Here is an 11,549-nt window from a genome sequence, read left to right as displayed (position 1 = left end):
AACAGCTTTAGAAATATTGATATCGCTCAAATATATTTGGTTCATTTATTTATGAAGTTTATTTGTTTTATAATGTTTTTGATTAGTTATATTCATGAGTGTTAGAATTCAACATCCAAGTAATTTTGTGAAATATTAAATCAATGAACAAAAATAAAGCATTTTATAAGCGTTGAAATTAATTTTTTTAATTAGCACATTATAAACCACAATAAATACCAATATTCTGCTAATATTATAAAATAAAGAGAAATTTTAATAACCAATCCAGCACATACATATTTAAGTAACGATCTTAAGGAAATTTCATAAATGATGAAAACTTGTAGCAATTTTATAGATACAACAATGTTACTAAAATAACAATTCAATATTCAATTTACAATGTCACAGTGCTCAAACATTTATAAAAAAAATATGGTAAATTACATATAAATTTCAATCTAAAGTTTTCATCCAACTTTGTAAAATTTCAGCAAGGGAACTCCAATTAAGAAAGCTTTCGGCTAGTGATTGACTGCAAAAAAAATATATATATAGTTAGATTATATAATCATTCAACTAAACAACAAGCAATATAATATTACTCACAATATATATAAGTCAACAATTATATTTGCAAAAAGATGTGAAATGGTTTCGAGTACACCATAAGACCTTTTTAGATATGATCTATCCTCTAAACAAGCTACGGATGGATCTATAGTATTGCCAAGTTATGAAAAATATCAAATAAAATCATTTCATTCTATCTAATTTTTATGATAAATATCAATAGGGCTATAAACGAGTCGAGCCGAGTTTTAGAGTGTTCGGACTTATTTGATAAGGTAACCGAGCCGAACTTAAAATGAACCAAGTCTTTGAAATAATTGTTCAAGCTTAACTTAGTTTATTTTTTATGAGCTTGATCAACTTATTTGAAACTTAGCTTGAGGTTAGTTTGTTTAGATATTATCGAGCTCTCAATTCAAGCTTAGCTTGAGTTTGGTTCGAGCTTGGTTCTATTAGTGCATTTGGCACCAATGATCAAACCTGAGTTTTGATGAATGACAAATGTATTAAAGTCAGATTTGTTGTTGATCTAACCTTGTTATTGAGTGTGCAGAGTTGACTGAGGTCAAGAGGACCTGACACCAGGCAGGAAGTCCAATCGAGATGTGCGATTCCCGATTAACAAAGTCCAAATGTAGGATTTTAGCAACAGGAAGTCCGGATGTGTCATTCTAGCAGGATATCGAGATGTTCGATTCTCGGTTGGCAAAGTCCGGATGTGCAATTCTGGCATGAAAACTTGGTGGGTCAGATTGACGTCAATGAGGTAACTTGACACTTGATAAGTGGAGGTAAGTTATTGAAGAAGAGTGACTAAGTGAGGATGCGTCACAATTGAGGGGATAGTAGGCGTCGATCTAATTTATGTCCCTTTTGAAAACCTAAATTGAGACCCTGATTAGATTCTAGTCTGGAAAATAGGATCTAATTAATACTATATTTATTGTGCTAACTCTATTTTATAAATTACTATTTATTTTAAGCTAACATGGACTTGCAGGATCGAATGACACAAATTCATCTTAGATGAATAGTGATGGAAGTGCCTCTGAGCTGACTGGAGGCGCCCTCACGCGTGGGTTGAAGGCGCATTGGAGCTAAAGGAAGGTGCCCTTGCGCCTAGGCTGAAGGTGCCTTGGAGATGATGGAAGGTGCCTTAAATCAGATGAGAACGTTAATTACTTCGTCGTGGATAAGAAGTCGTTTCTTTGGGGATAAGTCCTGGGGTTGAAGGCACCTCCATGAGCATTGGAGGTGCCTCCAACAGTCGACAAAAGGCTTGTTCGAGCAGTAAGAAAACAAGAACAAAAATTAGCGATCTTTCATTATTTCTATTGTTTCATCTATGATCCAACGCACCGCTACTCTGTTGAGAAGCTATTTCACCCAACACCGAGCTCGATCCTAGAAATTACAAGTGTTGGGTAACCTTTATTTATAGTCATTTTCTTTGTTATTATTTAAAAGGAAAGTATAGGGTTGTTACACTTTCCTTTCATACGTTCTATATTCGATTCTTTCTTCCGGTGGTTCCAAAATAGACTATTAGTGGATTACCCATCAATAGGTCCGCGAAACCTAGGCCTTGGAGTAGGAGTCGCCGAAAACTCCGAACCAAGTAAAACCGCTTGCGTTATTGTCTTTTTCCTTTTCTGTTCTTATTTTTGCTGCGCTTACGTATTTTGTTTTTAAATTAGAAAAAAAAATTCAAAACCACGTGTTCACCCCCCCCCCCCCTTCTCACATGTGTCTCGATCCAACAGATTCATTTAAATGTTATCGAGCTCTCAATTCAAGCTTGTTTGATTGTTTAAACTTTTAGTTGTTTGATTGGTCATTGAGCTTGATAATTCAAACTTATTTATTTTATTTTATTGTTTATTTAACATATTGATAAGAGTTTTATTAATGAATATGGTTCGTTCACGAACGTTAATGAGCTGAACACATATGTGTTCAAACTTTATTTGTTTAGTTTAACGAGCTGTTCAAGTTTGTTTATTTAATTGATCTTGTGTATATTGAATGAACATAAATAAGTTCTTACCGAGCCGAACGCCAAGTTTGTTCACGAACGATTGATTCATTTACAATCCTAAATATCAAGATGAGTAGCTATTTTATAGGAAAAGTTATCTTAATGGTTGGCGCATTCAATCATCCTTGAAGAGAAGCTCAAACAATAAAAATTTCAATGACTGAAAGATCTTAATTAGCAGTTCAATGGTTGCATTAAGCAGAAACAATAAAAATGGTGATGAGTCAACTTGGTCAAATCATCTACTATCACTCAAATGGAGTTTCGGCCCTTCTGTGAACTCAAGAACCTTATAATAAAATATATTGTGACATGCTCCCACTTCTATTCTGAAATTGATATCCTCTGTGACAGTCTTGTTGGTCATTGGTACTCTATCTTCATCTGCTGGAGCACTAAACATCTAGTCACTAAGCACAGAATGTCCCAATTTCATACCGTTGGACCTCTTAATGCTTCTTACACCCTAGTACTGCTAGGATGAACTATAAAGTGGGACCAATGTGCCTCTCCCATCAATTGCTCCTTAATTGTGTATCTTTGGCACACGCTACCTACCCTAAAATCATGGTACCCTATCATCATCTCGAGTGAAACTAAGCTTAGACTCTTGCCTCAACTCACCAACAACCAAGAGGTATCAATTTTGTTTCATAAATCAACATTGAATAATTATTCTCCTCTTAATCAATTCCAATGTTTGATGAACATCACGCATACCAAAAGTGTACCTATCTTTAAAAGATCTACCACAAACTGAAGGAGAAACCAAATACTATTAATGATTCATTCTTAGGAATGAAATCTTGAAATTATATCCCTACACTAAGCAAGAAGAAATCTCCTGAGCTGCTGGCTCTTGTGGAGTTTCTTTTGGCAATTTGATGACACCTAATTGAAGGTAATTTATCATCAACTTTTCATCCATTTTTATTCTAGTTCTCCGAATAAGGGAAACTTAAAACTAAACTTTTATCCTTGATAGCAAAGCGGGAAGGGAGTCTTTCCCTATCTAGCTTTAAACCTATATATAGCTCCCTAATCTTAATAATCACACATATTTCTAAGGCCGTTATAATCTATACGAAATTAATTACGAACTATGAAACAAAACCAAATTAAATTAAATTTCTAGTAAAAATTTTCTATAATTTTCTATAATATTAATAAGATAATTAGCTACATGAAGACTACTTTTGCTCCTAAAGAGGAAGACATAACAAAATACTCTTATAAATATTAAATTTTAAAATTAAATTCTTAATTTTCATTATTGTCATTCCTACTATTATTGGGTCTCATCAATATGCATTCAGAGACTTAGCGCAAAAGTAAAATTGTTATCATGTGACATTAAGGTCAAGAGTTTGACTCGTAAAAATAGTCTCTTGCAAAATACAAGATAAAACTACATACAATAAACCCAATATGATCCGATCCTTTTCCAATATCAACACTAATGGAAACTTCATGCACCGGACTGTCCTTTATCAATAGGCATTCTTAGAATCATTGGTAAAAGAATTATTTTAAGTAGCTCCAAAGATAATCACTAGTGCAAAATTATAATTGAAGATGTTTATTTACTAAAGATTGATATGGGAAAAGCTTTATTTGGTAAACTAGCATCCCCTTCTTCATGTATTGTTATTATAAAGGTTTTAAGGAAGATGGATTGTAAGGATCGAGGCTATTATCTCTTCTTTAGTGGAGGCTTGACAGTTTTGTAGTAGCGAGTCTGGTATTTGTTTGAAATGTTCTCATGGATTGCAGTTTGCACAAAGGTAATCCACTCTATCCTTTACCTAACCTATAATCTGTGAAGATCTATACATCTAGGTAATTCAAATGACACCATCAAAGCTAACAATTTCAGATATAAGTGGAGATGATCAGCAAATTTTAAGTGTATTGCAATTTCAACGAAACAATCATTTTCTCAAAGGTTGAAGAGATAGCCACATGAAACTTCAAAGTTTTGCTAGGTAAGGCAGACTAACGATGCAAGCAGGTGATCTTGCAACATGGTTTATATGCAACTACCATGACCGATCTTTTAGATATCAGTTTTAAACTAGGCAATATCCAGCCAAATCAAGAAATTTTGTTCAAGGTGATAAAAAAGGGAAAATCTGTAAGTGGAGGATGTAGGTTAGTAAATTTTGCAATGGACCACTTGATGGGATAACTTGAGCATTTATGTCGTCCTATCTTTTTAAGCTCTCAAGTGAGATCCACCTTGATCAATTCTTGATAAATCCACCTGAAGGAAGAACAACCTAGCTACTAGGTGATCAGGCAGTCCCATTGGAAATCTGCCTAGGCTTACCATGATTTTCATGTCATGTTCGACTTTATCATCTAATCTGTATAACACTTCGGTGACAATAGGAGTCACAATCTCCTCTTTTTTAACATTGACTTATATATAAAACACTGATATAATATCAAAATAGTATCATTTCAATCAAAATTCCAAACTCTAACATAGTTCAACATTTCAAACCTTCGTGAGAAGAGAAAACATTAATGAAAATATAGTAAAATAATTAAATAGAAAGTACACAGGAAAGGGAGAAAACACACTGGTGATGAGAGTAGGGGGAATCATAGTTAGAGAATCAATGAAAATTATAGTTGAACTATTTTATATAGAGAATAGATAGAAATTATGGTTGCCTTTAAGTAAGCGAAGCATCAAACAAAAAATAAATTTTCCCCACTATACTACTTGGACCATCCATGGGACCACCTGGGCTACCTAAGTTGTCTCGGTGGTCTTCTTGGGTGGCTTTCGAATGGACCACCTAGGCCAGGTGAAGCCTACTTGAGCCTTATCTTAAAAAAAAAAAAGGAAGATGAAGCCTACTTGAAAGAGACTAGGTTACCATCTAAATTGATTTTTAAAATATTGCTCTAGAACTAGTATAGCGATCTCAAAGAAAACAATTGAGAGAATTTTCTTAATTATATATGACCAATAAATTATCAATAGGTGATGAAGACTAGTTTACCATATCCTTTACCTGTGTTGTTTAACTTAATTAAGCTTAAGAAAGTAATGGAAGAAGGTTAGGAGATTATGAATTAGAATCCCTTCCATTCAAACACTAGCCACGATAGCACATTAATATAATCTTTATTACTTGTGAGTATTTGAGTTGCACATTAATAAAATGAACCCTCTGTCATCCTTACTACTATAAATCACCCTTCAAAATAATTTTTGATTTAATGAATGTAGAATTTGTTTTGAAGGTGTTACTGGCCTTGCAAGTTTACCCAATATTTGGAACAATCAGAAGAAAGATGGATAATTACTCTACATTAGCATAAAAATTATTTTCAATAAAGCATTACTTAAAGATGATAAATAGTATAAATTATGCTACCTATTTCCTCATGCTGGAACAACATAAAGTCATGAAGATACAAAATCTGTCATCTTATGAGACATTTTTTTAAGTGCAGGTAGGTAATAGTGTTCTCAACCTTCTTTTTAGTGACAAGGAAACAACGATACTCCAAGATAAACTCAACAAAGGATAGCATATAATAAAATAATTTGGTATACTGACCTAATTAGCCATAAGCTCAATGAACCAACTGTGCAATTGCAGAAAACGAAAAGATAGCAATATAACTTCTGTCAGTTCAATCATACAAAATAAAAGCACTAGGATTACACATAATAATTAAGCTTCTTTCCAGCCCAAACATGAAATGCCACAAAATGGAAACAAAAGCAACATACGAAAAACTAGCTATATAGCTAAAATTAAAGTGATCCCTAGATGTCTCTGTCTCAATTATTTTCATAACAACCAATTTTCCTTTATTAATTTATGTATAATTATTTTTAAGAATATGTCCAATAAAACTATTTGGTTTTAACCAATATATATCTTGAGACATTACAAAACAGACCAAAACTCATCGCATTTGACTGTGAAAGTTAACACCTATGTGTCATCAGTGTATTCCCCCATTAAATCAATCTACTTTCACTTTAGGTATGTTTATTTATGTTCAATATACCTTAAGAGTTTGAATAATTTGATTGCATATCCAGGTGAGTTGATGCATAATCCCAAAGCATATTAAACGGACCAGTATGGTATCTGTTGGTTTAAAAAGAGTAATCAAATAAATTGTCAATATTTTGTGCCAACTTGGAAGTTCTCGATAAGTAGCACACAGAATTTATATATTTTTATTCTCTGTTCTTCAGCAAATCTGGATGTTTTCATTCAATTAAAAGACCCAATTAGCAATGACCCCATAATTAAAGAAGCATGTGAATTATATGTTTTGTAAAACATACCAAAGAATGAAAGCAACAAGAAGCTTAGCTTTCTTCTCACCTTAAAGTGAAATGCTCCTGAACAATTTCTTCACTATTGTATAATGAAGAATATAAAAAATTAACGTCTGTTTTCCTAGAAAAAAGAGATTTTGTAAGAAATATTACATGTATTCGTGTAAACATGACCAAATTAAAGAAAGTAGCCTCAATAAGTTCTCTCCTTACCTTCATCGAGGGATGTTGGTTGCTGTCTACGTTCCGTTCATAATTGATGTGAACCTTTACCAGACGGGAAAAAAAAAAGTCGGTTCAACAAGGTCTCTTGGAGCATCTTCAAAGAATACATTCCTCCAGCCAAAAATTAGCAAACGTACGACCGGCCAAATAAATATTTCCAACAAATAAATTGAAACCTGCTCGTGATGGGTCTTCAAGCGGGAGGGTCCTTCTGAATCACAAAATGAAGATGTGGCTTTCCATCTTCGGACAAAATAGTGTACGGAGACGCAGACAGCCGAACTCTAGAAATCAGTACATCAATCTGCAGGGAAGAATTTAAAACAAAAAAAAACAAAGAACAAAGCAAGCAAAAGAAATTGTTCTGTTTTAATGAATAGAAATATAAACAAAAGAAGAACAGTAAATTCCATTAAATTCGAACAGATGGCAGGAATAGGCGGTACGGGTATGCAAATTGGTTTCTTCCTTTCCCCGATGCGAGAACTCTCCTCGGAAGTCACGCTTCCAGGCCCAATTCAATCAAAAGATTTTCTTTCCTATTTTCATTCAAGTTCGCGTTCCAATCCGGTCTAATGTCTAAATCGAGCAAAACAAAAACAAAAGTGAAGAAGCGTTCAAGACGAGACACAAGTACACCCTGTAATCACATGCCGAAGCCTCCTCGGAAACCACGCTCTACAAGACAGAGGAGGAAGGTAGGCTAATCGGCATGAGTTAAAATGTAGCACAGCCTGCACCCCCAAGCTCGAGGACGAAGGCAAAACCGAAAAGATCGAATAAAATAAAATAAAGCAGATCGCAAGCGTGCAAATCGTAGCCACGGCTTGACCATTCCATCTCTCTCGTCCCATTCCTCCACGCAGAGTAACGAACAGGACGTAGATCTGGGCAGCGGGGAACCGTGCCGTGCCGGTGGCGCAGAGATCATCGGGATGACAGACAGAGCAGTGAGCACGCAACAGCGAAGTCACCGCGCCCGATGCCCTCCCCGCTGCGTGCTCACTCTCTTCTGTCAGCCTAAATGATCACCTCCCAATAAATTCAAAACAAAGACGATTCGTGCGTCGATCAATCAGAAGCAAATCCAAAAAACGGAGAAATATCACAAAGAAGCAAATCCCCAAAAAAAAGGAGAAACGTCTAGTGGTAGAATCACGCCTCCCCCTTTGCCTCTCTCTCTCTCTCTCATCCAGTTCTAGCCTTCTAGGGTTCGCCCACCTTTTATCGCCCACTTCGCACGTGTGGCTTCACCGTCGTACATAATTTGAATTAGAGCATGTTCGGGGGCCAACATGGAAATTGGACGCTGACTACGAAGCTGTCGTACACGCACAGTCCGACTCACCGACTGGACCATCGATCGCATGGACGTCGAGAGGGAAATGTTTTATGGTGAGTCCTCCCGAGGCTACCGTTTGACGACAAGCGAATGCCACGACGGCACCTCATCTGCCGTCCGATCCCCGCGGCGCGAATCTCGAAGCAGTTTTGTGTTTGATCGGATTCAGGTGGGGGTGCTTGAGCAGTTAACTCATTGGTGTACCACATTAACCAATCCGTTTTGGTGGTTGAGCAGTTAACATTTGAGCTACGCTTAGTTTTGGTGATCGACAATAAATGAGAGGAGGTGAAAAAACAAAACAGAAGTGAAAAAAAGGTAAAAGAACAGTGAAAGTAGAGGAAAAAAATAAAAAATAGCTTGAGCAAGGTTGCGAGATCATCCGTAGTCATAAAGTCACGAGTGAGGCCGCATACTGCCCCCAAGCGAGGCTGCTCACGACCATAAGTTGCTTCTATTGCGGCCGCAAGATTGACATTGTTGGGAGAGATGTGGTCCGGATTTTGGGTGTGGAAAGGACAAAAATGATATATGGATTTTTAAATTCTTCCGTCTATTATTTTATAATAAATAAATAAATAATACACAACATATTCTTTTGCTATAACATCAACCTGATTATATATTGGCCTTTTAATGAAAGACCTTATTAGATATTGACCTTCTAATGAAAGATTGATTTTTTTTTAATCAAGGTATTCATGCCTTTAGTCAGATTAATTTTAAAGATTGACATTATTCTCCTTGTTTGCTCACCGAGTAAATCTAGAAGTATAGTGACTTCTGACATATTAGTCTAGCAATCCCGGTAGTTTGAGCATAACAAGCAGGCAAAATATTGTCATGCCTTGAAATCAACCATATCTCTTATTGATGTGCCGATTTTTATTTTGGAGCAAAAGTGATAACGCTCAGCTCAAGCGGTCCAGTATCGATAGCCTCCAAATTAGATATAGACGGGTAAATTACAAGGGGGAAGACATTTTACCTTAGCACAATGACCTGTTACATAAGATATGTCAAGTACTCAATAGGATATTTTGTACCCATTGAAAATTAACCTCAAAACTTATTATAATAACTATCTATATAGTTACCAACTGTGTCAATCGGTGGGGACAAGATTAATCTTTCTTGATCAGACGAAAGGATGTGGTATATATTAGAGCGCATTTCACTGGCATGAATGCATAAAATGCCAAGTCAAGTATATTAATTCTTGGAGGGATATTTTTAGTGTCGCAAGTTGTATTTTTTTTTCAATTTTGGTCCTCGTTAATTCGTTATAAAAAACCAACGAATAGCAATGGACTTAGCGACGAAAAACAAATTTTGTTGCTAATTATCAATGGAAAATAAATTCCGTCACTAATACCATCGCTATTGAGGCGACGGAAAACTATAAATTATGTCTCCAGTTTGCAACGGTATTCATATTCCATCGCAAAATTCACGATTTTAGATTTTCCCAACCATTTTTCCCTATCTTTTCTCCTGAACTCTCCTCTTCTCTCAGTCCAATTGCTGGCCGACAGCTTCTTCGGCACACACGGCATTCTCCAACACACGGGTAAGTTAGATTTTTCCCTCTCCTCTGGCATGGGCCTCGCCCAAGCGACCTTGAGGGGGTCGCAGTTGGCATGGTCGACCACAGCCGAGCGTCACTGATCTTGGCTAGGCTCGACTGGCGTGGCAACACAATAGGTCGACAATAAGCTTGGTCGCGAGATCAGCTGACAGAGAGATCAAACCGGCGTCGAGCTTTGACGACGACAAGATTAGTCAGCCATGAGCTCAACCAGGAACGATCTTGGCCAGCCTCAAGCTCGGTAACGAGATCAGCCATGCCTGTAAGCTTGACCGCCCCTAGTCTCAACTAGCCTTAACTGCAAACTTAGTCGCGGTTAATCAGACAACAATGTTGGTTAGTTATTATTTAATCTCATATTGTATTTAAGGTATTATGTAATGTGATTAAAAATATCTATGTTTTTTTATCCTAAGGTATACTACTGCATTTTCTGATCTACACGATTTTCAGGTATACTGTGTTTTGTTGACGTTCAAACTGTACATCAGTACTCCAGTGCATTTCTCCCTCTGATTCAGAATAAATATGTTTTCGTACCTTCTCTTTAAAATAAAAAGTGGACGTTCCAGCACGAATTTCAGCAATTACTTGTTCTGATTCTACATATTGATTATTTTGAACTAAAATCAAACTCTTTAGTGGAATATTTACATTATGTAGAATATCCCGACTCTCAATAGTTACATACAAGTCCATAGAACATAGAAAAGCGGGATGCCCATGACGGGTACGTGTGGGATTACACGTTTGTTAATAATGAAACTTTTATTCTTAATAGAATACAATCTATATGAATAAAGCATAGATGTATAGAAAGTTAGAAAATGATTTCATCGCCTTAGAATATTTTACTAGATGATACGGTGATAAAGAGGGGTCCACCCAAGAGCGGACCAAAGCAGCGAGGATCGACTGACCTGGAGGTCAAAGTCAAATGGTCAAAGTCACAAGGTCAGACGGACCATGAGACTGCGGACTAGGTAGGGTTGGCTAAGCGAGCCCTCAACACTGGTCGAACGTGAAAGACCGACCAGACCGTCAGAACGACCGTCCTCCGCAACTTGCAGATGAGGTTAAGAGTCAAATACTAAGTTACCCAGCCCATCGTCCTTGCCGATCGGAATTAAGAGCTGATCAAGCATAGTGCGCCTCTCCAACAACCTGAAAGCCAAGTGAAGAATACGTCAGTAGTTACATTTTGTGCAACCGAGTTGGTGACATACTGGTCGAGTGACCGTCGGTCGGCCTATAGCGGAACTTAGATACCTGTTATATCGTACTCTTTTATAAGTTTGTGCTAACAAGAATAAAGAATACCTCGTCGATAAATCATCGTTTAGAAGCTTTCAGCCTATCAAGTCACAACGATTTACGGGCACGTTTAAGGAAAGGTGTCAGGACACTTTATGACTTGTCATTTCTTAGGAAAGATTTGAGAAATGTGTTAATGCTTTGAGATACGTGCATAACACAATAGTGA

The 11,549-nt window shown here is 36.4% G+C and overlaps 1 long non-coding RNA gene across 2 annotated transcripts; it reads right to left on the bottom strand.

Moving 5' to 3' along the window:
* Window positions 1-296: 296 nt before the first annotated feature.
* On the bottom strand, window positions 297-8,318 carry LOC121971605. Of its 2 annotated transcripts, XR_006109176.1 has the most exons (4): window positions 7,313-8,318; window positions 7,125-7,230; window positions 6,958-7,032; window positions 297-517 (listed from the first exon to the last, which is right to left on the bottom strand). It is a non-coding gene; the product is annotated as an uncharacterized LOC121971605 (long non-coding RNA). The 2 variants fall into 2 exon arrangements; XR_006109177.1 differs by having other exon boundaries at window positions 7,125-8,318.
* Window positions 8,319-11,549: the final 3,231 nt, after the last annotated feature.

This window comes from Zingiber officinale, chromosome 4A (genome assembly GCF_018446385.1).
Source record: "Zingiber officinale cultivar Zhangliang chromosome 4A, Zo_v1.1, whole genome shotgun sequence".
NCBI lineage: Eukaryota > Viridiplantae > Streptophyta > Magnoliopsida > Zingiberales > Zingiberaceae > Zingiber > Zingiber officinale.
The sequence above is the reverse complement of the archived record's forward strand: the minus strand, read 5'-3'. Positions and strand labels throughout refer to the sequence as shown.